Genomic DNA, 10,449 nt, shown 5'->3' on the forward strand with positions numbered 1-10,449 from the left:
ACAGAAAGATTGAAAATTGTCTAAATGCCTTAAGCTGCAACAGGTTATTAGTCAGGGATTTTTTTTATATATCCAAGTTAAATGGATTAATATTCTCTCCTTTGCACTAAGCTAGGCTCAAAGGGGTTTTAGCGACACTCATGTCATCCCATTGATAAAGCTTCACGGTGGTATCAGTGCTTATTTGAAAAGGTGAATGCTTGTCAATGAGACAAGGAGGCTGAGAGAATATCTTTTATTGGACCAGCTTCTGTTGGTGACAGAGACAAGCTTTCTAGCTACACAGAGCTGGGAAAGGTACTCAGAGCATCACAGCTAACTATAAGGTGGAACAGCTTGGTTAGTCAAAGTAGTTAACGCACATTCTAAGAGACCATTCAAGGGGAAGTGGCCAATTAACATATGTGCAGTTGTAGGACAAAGAAGAGCAGGGTTAATGGGTTACAGAGTGTTGTAATAAATGAGCCATAAATCTAGTGTCTTTATTAAGACCATGATTTTTAGTGTCTAACAAACTTATCTTCCCAGCTAGTCTGAAGGTGTTGTGCAGGTTTCCTTTGAGGATAAGGACTGAGAGGTCAGCTATGGAGAGATCACTTTGTGAAAAGTGTTCACCCACAGGAGATAGGATGTTTTCGTCTTTTATCACTTTTCCGTGTGAGTTCATGTGAGACTGTAGTGATTGTCTGGTTTCACTCCCATAGTTGCTATTGGGGCACTTAGTTACTGGCTGAAGTATACCACGTGTTGTGCTAGGCACGGGTAGGTGTGTTATGGGGGGTATTAATCATTGTAACATTGGAGAGATGTCTGCAGGTTTTGCATCTGTTGTTCTGGTAGGGTCTGATGCCACTTTGAGTTGGTGTGTTCTGGTCTGTAGGGAGCTTGCTTCTGACGGTGAGCCTGGAGAGGTTGGGGGGTTGTTTGAAGGCCGGAAGAGGGGGTTCGGGAAAGATTTCTTTCAGGATGGGGTGCCATCGAGTTCAGGTTGTAGTTGTTTAATTATGCCCTGTATGGGTTCCAGCATGTGGTGGGAGGTGACAATTAGGGGTGTGCGGTCAGAGGGGGTTTTATTTCTGTATTGAAGCAGATTCTCTTGGGATATTTGGGTGGCCTGTTCCATGATGCAATCTACTTCTCTGGTGGAGTGTCTTTGTTTGGCAAAGGCGGTTTTGAGTGTGTTAAGATGTATATCCTGGACTTTCTCCTTGAAGCATATTCTGTGGTATCTGAGTGCCTGGCAGTAGATAAGGGATTTCTTGGTGTCTTTGGGGTGGTTACTGGATCTGTGAAGGTAGGTGTGGTGATCAGTGGTCTCTTGTATATCGTTGTCTGTAAGGTTCCATTGTTGAAGCTTAGTGTGGTGTCCAGGAAGTTGATGTTGGTGCAGCAGTGTTTGAGAGAGAGTTTGATGGATGGGTGGCAGTTGTTGAAGTTGGGGTGGAAATCCATGACGGAGTTTAGGTCGTCTGTCCAGAGGATGAAAATGTGTCAGGTATATCATTGGTTTCATTTGTCAGAAATTCTTCCTCAAGGTGGCCCATGGTTGGCATACAGGGGTGCTTGTCAGTGTCAAACTAATGTTACAGACCAGTCAGAGCGGGTGCGTTTCCAGTGGGGTCCTGCAGGGATCGGTTCTTGGCCCTACGCTATTGAACATTTTTATTAATGACCTGGAAGAAAACATAAAATCATCACTGATAAAGTTTGCAGATGACACAGAAATCAGGGGAGTGGTAAATAATGAGGAGGACTGATACAGATCAATCTGAATCACTTGGTAAGCTGGGCACAAGCAAACAATCTGGATTTTAATATGGTTAAATGTAAATGTGTACATCTGGGAACAAAGGATGGGTCCTGGGAAGAAGTGACTCTAAAAAAGATTTGGGATTCATGGTGAATCTGAGCTCCCAGTGTGATGCTGTGGCCAAAAGGGCTAATGCGCTCCTTGGATGCATAAACAGAGGAAACAAGGAGGTTATTTTACCTCTGTATTTGGCATTGGTGCAACCACTGCTGGAATCCCGTGTCCATTTCTGGCGTCCACAATTCAAGAAGGATGTTGATCAATGGGAGAAGGTTCAGAGAAGAGCCACGAGAATGATTAAAGGATCCGAAAACCTGCCTTATTGAGATAAACTCAAGGAGCTCTATTTAGCTTAAGAAAGAGAAGGGCAAGGGGTGACTTGATGACAGTCTATAAGTATCTACCTGGGGAACAAATATTTGATAGTGGGCTCTTCCGTCTAGCAGCGGAAGGTCTAACACCATCCAATGGCTGGAAGGTGAAGTTAGACAAATCCAGACTGGAAATAAAGTGTACATTTTTAATAATTAGAGTAATTAACTACTGGAACAATTTATCCAGGTTCGTGGTAGAGTCTCCATCACTGGCAATTTTTAAATCAAGATGGGATGTTTTCCTAAAAGATCTGCTCCGGGGATTATTGTGGGGCAGGTCTCTGGCCTGTATTAGCCAGGGGGCCAGACTAGATGATCACAATGGTCCCTTCTAGCCTTGGAATCTATGGAGCTCATCACGGCAGTCACCAGAAAATAGCACTGGCTCCAACGTTCCACCACGAGCCACCCCGATCCAAACCCCCTGCGCCGGCCCCTGCAGGGCCGGGCTCCCTCTCCATAGGAAGATTCCAGGCCTGCTAAGTGCCTGATTATTTTTCTCTCTGTGCAGGTGGGTGTCACACTGCTCTCTGGACCTCCGAGGCCACAGCTGCTACCACATTATTTTCACAGCATTGCCCTGCCCAATCTGATGCAAGAGGACGACAACGTGAAGAATGGCAGCTGTGCACCTGGTGAGCCAGGGGATAACAGTGGCTGCCCCCTCTGATGCGGCAGGGGGAAGCAGTTAATGAAACAGAGCGACATGCAGACGCAGGACTAGATGGCCTGGAAGGTGGAGGCGGGATCCATCACTTCCTGACACTTTGCGTCACCCGTTCCACCTGTGCAAAGTAGGCGTGAAACACTCCTGCTGGGGGAGAGGCAATCCTGATCAGGAGGTGTTTTATCCCCACCAGGTACAGGTGGAAATGACAACACAAGGCGCCTGGCAGCAGAAAATCAGGCCCCTCGTTTCTCAGCAGTGGGGCTCACCCAACAGATTTGGGCAAATGCCACTGATTTCGTTTCTGTGCCGGCGAGGAGAAGATCCGCTACAAGCTCTGGGCTGCTTTCCCCTGAGAGTCAGAGAGCATGCTAGATGGATTGAGTTTGGCCTTTGATTTCCAGCCTGGCTTTGGCTGTTCTTTCCAGGTAGATTAGAGATTTTTCAGAGCAGCTTGGGGGCTGGAGCTGGTATGGCAGGCAGGTTTTGAACACCTCTGCGGGGGAATGGTGGCACTCCAGGCTCACTGGGGGACTTAGAAGCCAAAAATCAGACCTGTCTACCCTTCTAGTTGCAATAGGCTCTCCCTTCGCTCTCTCCCCAGCTCCTGTTGGCTCCCAGATCAGAGGCAGATGTTTCAAAGTATGTTTCCCAAACAAAGCAAGCAGCTGCAGAAATAGCCTGATGTGGATTGAGTGTGTGACACTTCACTTCTAGCACGGGGGATGTTTGGGACCTCATGGAGGGGGGTGCTAGTGTCTCCCAGAGGGGAGGGCTGGGTGCTCAGACTTCACTGAATTGAGGCGTTTCCCTTAAACTCTGCCTCAATATACATTTGGAGCAGCTGCTTCAGGTCTTAAAGGTTCCCTCTCATCACAAACTCTAAGCTATTCCCACCTTCACCTCACTAGGACCTTGCCCGGTCCTCCCATTAAACCCTTATCAGCTATTCAAATGGACAGTAATTTTCAGTAATGCCCTTGAGTTAAGGGCTTTAGTCTAATTTTCTGTGCCTCTAGACAGCGTGACACACAACCACACACAGCAGAACACGGAAAAGTCTGGTTCTGCTGTCAGCTGGGAGCCTATCCTGGGTGAGACAGCTGGGCTGCCCAGCCTGGAAAGCATCTGAAGCTAATGCAGATCCCTGCCTCAGATTTTTGTTTCCTGGGATCTTGTCTGCACTAGGAAATGTTTGCTAGTACAATATGCCCCACTCCTACCCACCAGAGGCTGCAGTGCTGGGAGCCAGGGTGCAGAGGAATGGGGGCTGAAGGGCTGATGGTGACAGTCAGAAGTGTTATAAACAATGTCCTAGGACAGGTGTTGCAATGATAAACTAGATACAACCTCTTGCCTGATATTAATTGCACAGACTGGACTATCTGTTGCTGCAGAGGGATCCCAGTGCTGCAGGACACAACAGCACAGCCTAGGCACAAATGATACCTGAGGTTTTCAGGCCAATTTTGGCGCACTGGGAAGGAGGGGATGTGTGCAGTGGAAGTAGGTGAGTACACGTGTCCGGCGGCTGCTGCACATGCCGCCCCCATGCCTGGACCAGGGGAGGGAGTGAAGAAATACTCAGGCAGGCAGCAGGGTGACATCGCACTCAGCCAGCCTGAGGAGTGTGAGGGTGGCGTTGTGGTAAGTCACCCTGGGGCAGTTCACGAGGGCTCAACGTGGGTCGGGGTGGCTTAGGAGAGCTTGTTTTATGTGTCAGAGAACCTCTAAGGAAAGGGGATTGGAGGCTAAATCCCACAAAGGGACTGGGAGCATTCTAGTAGTGGGGCTGCATAATAAAGAGGATATAAATTGCATGTGACCATCCCAAATTCTGTTGTTTAAACACCAAGTGAGCTCGTTTGCCAGGCTGTTTCCACCCCAACCTCTCTCCTGCTCTGGTTACACTGGCAGAGGGAGACTGAACCAACTGCAGGTCTGTGGAGCAGCAGAGACACCCAGTGCCTGGCTAGGGGCATCACTGGTTCCTAGAGCCTGGCTTTCCTCCCATGCACCGATTTCAGCCTGCACCGTGTGAGGTGAAATTTGGGCACCAGATCCTGGATCTCCCCTGCCTGACCCCTTGTGAGTCATTACAGACTGAGTGCCAGCTGGGCACACCAGGCTGAGTGAGGAGTGGAGAATTCTGATCCAGGGCTATTTTAACTCCACTTTGCACCGGGGCAGATGGCTACCAGGGGTGGAGAGTCACAAACAGCGAGGCATCCTTATGGCACCTTAGAGACTAACACATTTATTTGGGCATAAGCTTTCGTGGGCTACAACCACTTCATCCAATGCATGGAGTGGAAAATACAGGAGCAGGTATAAATACATGAAAGGATGGGGGTTGCTTTACCAGGTTTGAGGTCAGTTTAACGAGATAAATCAAATAACAGCAGGATACCAAGGGAGGAAAAATAACTTTTGAAGTGGTAAGACAGTGGCCCATTATGGACAGTTGACAAGAAAGTGGGAGTAACAGTAGGGAGAAATTAGTAATGGGGAAATTTAGTTTAGGTTTTGTAATGACCCAACCACCCCTAGTCTTTATTCAGTCCTAATCTGATGGTATCCAGGTTACAAATTAATTCCAGTTCTGCAGCTTCACATTGGAGTCTGTTTTTGAAGTTTTTTTGTTGAAGAATTGCCACGAAAGCTTATGCCCAAATAAATGTGTTAGTCTCTAAGGTGCCACAAGGACTCCTCGTGGTTTTTGCTCATACAGACTAACATGGCTCCCCTCTGACACCGGTCTCTACGGAGAGGCCGCAGATGAGACTTGCTAAGTCCGTTTCATTTATTTGTGTCCCTTGTTTAAATCATCATAAAACGCAGCTTCCTGAACAAAGCGTGTGAGCCTCACAAGGAGGCTGCGACAGCCTGAGGCTCTTAGCCCCAAGGCGAGCATGAGGCTTGGTAGTGACAGGACGGCTGGGAGAACAGACCAGAGGAGCTGTTGTCCCTAGGGGCTGGCAGTTTGGAGCTGGGGGCTCTGTCTGTGTTTTGGGTCCTATCAGGAGCGGATGGTGGGGTTCTGGAGCAGCAGTGCGTAGGACTGTGAGAACAAAGTGACCTCGCTTTCTCTATGGCCTTAGTCTCGGCTTATCAGAGCAGTCTGTATTCTTCAGCTTTCCTGGTCCATTGTCTTCAGTTCAGGACTGTCCGGCAGAGTGTTGGTCCAATCAAAGCTATTGTCTCATCCACCTTGTCTCTCTAATATCCTGGGATCAACACGGCTACAACCGCACTGCATGTGGCTGAGTGTTTTACATTTTCCCTTTGAAGTCCTTAGCTCCCCCGAAGCCTGTGCCCTTTGTTTCCTGCTTGAACTTTATCATGACACCCTGCCTTGCAGGATAAATATATTCTCCAAAATGCTGGAGGCCAGCTTTGCAGATTCCACCACATAAAAGTCACTCTTAAAACTAAGTTACTTTGGAGCCCCGGAGTCTGTCACTCTGGGACAGGGGTGGGTAAACTACAGCCTGCAGGCTGTGTCCGACCTATCAGGCCTTTTAACCAGCCCTTGAGCTCCCACCAGTGAGCGGGGTAAGGGGCTTGCCCTGCTCCGGCGCTCCAGCCGGGGAGCGGGGTCAGGCGCTTGCTGCGTGCCTCCTACACGTAGGGGCAGCCAGTGGTCTCTCTGCATGCTGCCCCCACCCCAAGCACCGCCCCCCGCAGCTGCCATTGGCTGGGAACCATGGCCAATGGGAGTTGCAGGGGCTGTGCCTGCAGACAGAGCAGCGCACAGAACCACCTGGCCGCGCCTCCGCATAGGAGCTGGAGGAGGGACATGCCACTGCTTCCAGAAGCTGCTTGAGGTAAGTGCCACCCGGAGCCTGCACCCCCTGAGCTCCCCCACCCCCATGCCCCAGCCCTGATCCCCCTCCTGCCCTCCAAACCCCTCAGTCCCAGCCCGGAGCACCCTCCTGCACCCCAATCCCCAATTTCGTGAGCATTCATAGCCCGCCATACAATTGTTATACCCAGATGTAGCCCTCAGGCCAAAAAGTGTGCCCACCCCTGCTCTGGGAGCTTCCCCCGAAGGGTGCCCATGCCAGTGACAGCCAGCCAGCAGGAAGAATAAAGAGGAACTGGGGAGCACTGAGCAGAAGATTCGGGGCGGCTGCACATCCTGAGCAGGACCCAGTCAGCAAAGGCAGATGGCGTTTTGCTGGAGTGAGATCAGGCCTCTGGATTGTAGCACGGACCCCACCTGGCTCCGGAGCTGGGGCTAAGCCAGCCCTGACCACCAGACGATCTCACCTGAGAGGAATCCCTCGATTCCAGCCCAAGAGGCAGCAGAAAGCTGCAAAGGGGGGTTGTGGCTGAGAGGGGGGAGGCCTGGCAGTCAGACGAGCAGGAGCACTGCAGAGGCTGAGCCAGAACCTCGGGGAGGAGGGGCTGCGCCGGCCCCACTTAAGGCTGAGTGGAAGATTTGGTTTTGTCTTTGCTGTTGGAGTTTTGTGAATAAAGGAGCCAGTCCCAAGGAGGGCAGTGATTGGATGAGAGACGGTGGGGGTGGTTAACGGAGCCCTGAAGAAGGGGGAAACAGAGGCAGGGCTCTGCGGAGCCAATCTCTGGCTATGAGGGGGCACGTGGGTGACAGTCAACTCTGTTGCAAGCAATCATAATAGAATCTTTCATCCTAAAGGATCTGCCGGCACTTTAACTCACTCAGGCAATGATTCTGCAGCTGCTCCACACATGGGATTTCCACTCACTTCCAGGGCAGACCAATGTGCAGCGTAGCTGCAGAATCAGGCCCATTTACAAACTAATATTCTAATTCCCACTATTAAAATGCAGCCCTCAGTGGAATGGAAAGTAGCAGCTCTTTCACAGCTCACAGAAATGTCGCACATCTAGGAAAAAAGGTTAAGACAACTCCTCTATCCACTTAGCACTGAGACAGACGATGTATTTACCTGAACAGGAACATGGACAGGCCTTAAGAAGGTTGTGGAACAAGTGGAAGCTATTGGGTTTTTTATATGAAGGGTGCACAAGTGACAATTCAAAGGGAAGGTTTCCTTTCTGCACACCTCTGATATAGAAAGATAATAGTGGTAAAATGTATCTTACCTTAACAGCTGCTGGGAGATGGCATTAACGGGGCATCAGGTTGGCAGTAATGGATTGTCGATTTTACCATTTTCCACCCCAGGGTACAAGTCACGGCCGTGTGTGTCGAATGATCAGAAAGTTTTGTGCAAATTGCATCACCTTGTATAGTCCACTAGGTGGAAGGCTGCGCACACGCACACGCGGATTGGAAACCTGGTAGCACACCACAGGGACTTCCACGTTCCATTTGTGCTTTTACAATCAATTTCAGTCACGTTGCCAAACAAACGCTTCTCAAAGGGCGCAATGCAGTCGGGTTTCCCCACACACACACTGCTTGGCTGCAGAGCTAAATCACTGAGTCCTGTGCGTAGGAGGGGGCTGTCCAAGGTTTGCCAGGTCTGACCTTGAAGTCAGTTCTGATAGACGGCAGAGCTCATGTAGCTGCTCTTGGTGTTTTGGTTGTAGGGTGACCGGACGTCCCGATAAAATCGGGACCATCCCGATATTCAGTCGTTTGTCCCGCGTCCCGACGGATATATGGTCGGGACGCCATTTGTCCCGATATTCTGGCTCGCAGCTTTTTTTTTTTTTGCTTCGGCGGCGCTCTGGACCTGCCCTCCCCCCATGTGTCCCGATATTTTGTTCACGTCATCGGGTCACCCTATTTGGTCATGACCTAGTTTATCTTCTCCTACCTGCTGGTAATGGCCTCTCTTGACTTTCCTGTCCTACCCCAGGCATTCTGTTTTGAAATGAATGCATAGCTCGTTTGGTGCATCTATCTAACAAGATTTCAGGACTGTCATTCTGTGGGTCACTCTGAAGCCTCGAACGCCTGTTGAGTTAGTGTGAAGCAATGGAAACAGCTCCAAGCATGGCTGAGAGCTCTCAGATTATCGCCATTCGACCATTGTTGGGATTCGGTTGTTACCACCCTGCCGTGTTTAAGTTCTCAAGCATCGGGGGCTTTTTGACACTTTGAGAATGACACCCGACAACAGCCGGGCTTTTGCCTCGTTATCCTAGACCAGGGAAAGGCTCTTTGGGGCCTGTTGTCCTCTCACACTGCGGTAACCCAGGAGTCAGTTCACAGCACTGATCAGGCCAGAATTGCTGCTCTGCTCAGTAGCTGCTGGGTGCAGTCGTGTTGGGGAGGTGGCACAAAGAAGCCAGCTACAGCTCCCTGGTTACATGGCTGGTACTAGTCTAGGGGCTGCTGAATGTGCCAGATACTAAAGGCCCCCTGGCCATCTACCAGCTAAGAACAGGAGCATTCCAGCCTCACCCCGTACACTGAATGTGCTGCATAAGAACTGGCTCCTGCAGCTCTATGCCAGTTAGGGACTCCCCCGCCCTGTGGGAACCCCCCGATGGGAAAAGGAAGAGAAAATCTGGCCTGGCAGAGGTAGAGCCATGTGAAACCAGCCGAAGCGAGAGACCCACTTTGTGGAAGGGAAGCTGTGTGTTATCACCCTCTCTGTGCCTCTGCGTCCTACCGCCAGAGCCGGGGTGACGATAAGCATCTTGCTGCCTGCCTGCCAAATTCTAGAAATGAGCAAAGCCACAAAGAACTGGGTCTGCTTAGCAACCGTTCCGCCTTCAGTGTGAGGAGCCAGGCACTCGGCTCCTGGTCCCCGCATGCCAGCTCAATGCACTGTTGTGCTGACACAGACTGAGTCATGTCAGATAGTGCTGCCCGCCTAGCTCTGCCTCTCCGCTGCCTCTGACATCAGGACCCAGAAAGGGGGAGATCTGCTTACCGTATTTACATTTCTGCCCCCGGAGACACACATCCGGTTTGTGGGAGGGCCCTGAGGTGGGCAGCAGTGAAGCAACATTACTCAAGCAGACATCCGCTTGGCCCGCAAGAGGGACGGGTTTGGGGCTGGCCGGGAGGGTGTTCTTTCCATAAGAATGAGTTTCAATAGGAGAGTTCGGCTCTGCTGGGATGTTCTGTTGGATTCAGGTCTGCTGGCTGGCTGTCCCCTGCAATTCAGGTTTGGCCGGGAGCTGGGAGCACCTTGGCCTCTGCAGGGAATTTGGAAGGAGGTGATGTTTTCCCTTACACCATGTGGGACAGCAAGCACCCTGCCTTTTTCCAAATGCCGTCTCAGGACTCAGCTCTCCTCCCTGGTTGTTGATACCGCACATGTCCTGTCTCTAGTAAATCCAGCCCACTGAGCATCTGCTACTCCTCAGCTTCTCTCTTTGCCTCCCCACGTGCCCTTTGGCAGTGACAGATCCTCCCTGCTATCCACATAGTCTACTGATATTGCCCCGTCTGAAGTGTCAGACTATTTCCCAACTAGAGCACTTCTGTCCAAGCGACTCTGTGCCTGGCGTTGCCTTCCCCATGTTTGTTTTTAACAGCATGCAGCAGGGACCAGTCTGAGCTCCTGCATAGCACAGACCAGACATTCCACGCAGTGATTCCTGCGTTGGCAGAAGTTATTTGTCTCTTCTGTGTAAGTAATGCTCTCCAGCCCATGACGAGAGGACAAGCCTGCCGCCTAGCCGTAAAC

The 10,449-nt window shown here is 50.6% G+C and overlaps 1 long non-coding RNA gene across 1 annotated transcript; it reads right to left on the bottom strand.

Annotated features, from left to right (window-relative positions):
* Nucleotides 1-221: 221 nt before the first annotated feature.
* Nucleotides 222-10,161, bottom strand: LOC135977242 (uncharacterized). The gene is made up of 2 exons (XR_010594624.1): nucleotides 7,943-10,161; nucleotides 222-1,673 (listed from the first exon to the last, which is right to left on the bottom strand). It is a non-coding gene; the product is annotated as an uncharacterized LOC135977242 (long non-coding RNA).
* Between the last annotated feature and the right edge of the window lie 288 nt (nucleotides 10,162-10,449).

This window comes from Chrysemys picta, chromosome 23 (assembly GCF_011386835.1).
Source record: "Chrysemys picta bellii isolate R12L10 chromosome 23, ASM1138683v2, whole genome shotgun sequence".
Lineage (NCBI taxonomy): Eukaryota > Metazoa > Chordata > Testudines > Emydidae > Chrysemys > Chrysemys picta.